Here is a 2500-nt window from a genome sequence, read left to right on the forward strand (position 1 = left end):
GCAAACGGGTAACCAACTGCAAGGACTGCCATATATATAGATATATATATATATATATATATATATATATATATAGATTATATATATATATATATATATATATATATATATATATATATATGTATATATGACACACCTAAAGCTCCCATGTGCTCGACCTGTGCTTGTTTGCATTTCCTATGACTTTGAACCCAAATTAGGATCACTCCTGAAGACAAACAGGAATACTTGCTCTGGCGGATATGATTCCCGTATTGGGATTTATGCGGCAAAGACAGTCGAGAAGGTCATCATCGACCGTCGAATGGTCGAGCGCTTTTCAAGTCTTTGATGTGTTATGTGTGATGAGTTATCGGTTGTTCTTTACACATAGGTTTCAATTTTGGTGATAACGAAAGTCATGATTGCATAAATTGCTATATTTATTTTACTGGTCTTCATTCTTCCCCTTTCTTTAATCATTGGCTATGCTTACGTTTTACCTTTTATTTACTGAGCCTAAAACTTTCTTACGGCATTGTATTCCGTGCTGTACTACTGCTGCTAATAGTATTACTTAATGCTGCTGGTAATTATGACAAATGTACTAAAAAAGGTATGAATGGGACTATTACTATTACTACTACAACTACTTCCACTACTACTACTACTACTACTACTATTAACACTTCCACTAATATCATTACTAATACTAATGCTGCTGCTACTAGTACCTTAGCTGCTACTTCTATCTGCCAGTAGCATTAAGAATAATGATAATCTAACAAGCATAAACGAAATCAAATAACAACAATACATAACACTGTTTATAGAAACAAGAATATAAATTCTCTCCACATGAAAAGTGTATCCTAAAAAGGATTTTCCAAAAAGATATCCTTCTTTTGAACAATATTATCCATGTGATGAGAACCTTTTGTTAAGGGTATGTCTGTTCGCAACGAAAGGATTAGTTGAAGGATGTAATAAATTCTGGAAATGAAGTGATACATCTGTCATGAGAGTTGATATCTTGTTTTGTGAGTAGAGATATCATTTTTAAGAGAAGATAATATTCTTTGGATGGTCTTTGCTATTAGATGATTACCTAAAGTAATTGCATATATGTAAGGAAATAGATAGATAGATACTAGTATGTCAACTTAACAGCTCTTATGTTGTAATACTAATAGCAAAATCTACGTGGATCCAGAAACTCAAAGCGACTGAATCAAAATATCCTTTTACCTCGGATTTTTTTTATTTATTATTATTTTTTTTTATGCCTTTTTTTTTTTTTTTTTTTTTTTTTTTTTTTTTACAGACCCTTACGACCTCTGAACAATATTATGCTCAGGACCGAAGGGAAAGCCCGTAATATCGTCGACTGAGCCATCTTGGTTGCTAACAAGGACGCCGGTTGGGATCAGCTCCATCGACACCACCATACCGGGTTCCTTACCTCTTCTTTCCTCTAAGAGGAAGATAAAAAAATAAGTAATTAATCAACTAAAAATATATTGAAAGAGAATCCCTGAGACTCACCCTTGGAGAAAAGGAATGCAGCTCAGGGTGAAACCAGACTAGACCTGGAAATTGGAGACTTTTTTTTACCGTAAAAGTACATTTCTAATAGTTTAACTGAAAGTGTAAACGTGCGTTACACTCATAATTGTTATGAATTCATAAAATTATCGATAAGAAAGAGAAAGTAAAGGCTAAAGGTGTTTGAATACATGACAAGGATATGAAAGAAAAAAAGAAGAAGAAAGAGAAATAAAAGGAATCAAAGAGAACATTAGATAATAAGAATAACTGGGTCTCGCTTTGAGACAGTGCAGCTCCCGAGGGCAATGCAGTCGCGATTACGCGCCGCACTAAACCACGCACGTAGAGTCTCTAAGTATCACTGATTTACCCGCGTGTTGTTGCTTTTCGTCCTTTGCAACGTAACGCTGCTACAAATAACATTCATTTAGTGCTACAAATATACAAAAATGCTACATATATGTACATATACGTGTACACATACAGATATATTTATACACACACACATACAGACACACACAAGCACACACACACACACACACACACACACACGCACGTGCGTACGCACACACGCACACACACATTTCATGATCAGGTCAACAACTGCAACATGTCAATCACTTTGCCTCCGTAGCTCAGTGGATAGAGCCACGGACTGGCAAACACTCGGTCGGGGGTTCGAATCCCCGCCGGGGGGTGTGCAACATGCCCGCGTTGCAACTGATGGCCCACACCCGATCTCGTGGCGAGAAAAGTGACACATCTCCAAGGGAATGTATGACGCGGGTGCCACTGGCGCTCCCGATCCATCAGATACGGCGCTCGAGGTCCGATGTGGTTGTAATCAGACTCATCCCCATCGTCAGAGCTCGCTCCCGTCGCTGAGGCTGAGGGAGGTCCTGCTCGGTTGCACACTTCTTTTTGCAATTCTACTTATTTCTCATACGACTGTTGCACTGGTATATACTTTAGC

Source organism: Penaeus japonicus, unplaced genomic scaffold, assembly GCF_977035675.1.
Source record: "Penaeus japonicus unplaced genomic scaffold, GWHDUDI00000001_assembly GWHDUDI00000007, whole genome shotgun sequence".
In the NCBI taxonomy this organism is placed as follows: Eukaryota; Metazoa; Arthropoda; class Malacostraca; order Decapoda; family Penaeidae; genus Penaeus; species Penaeus japonicus.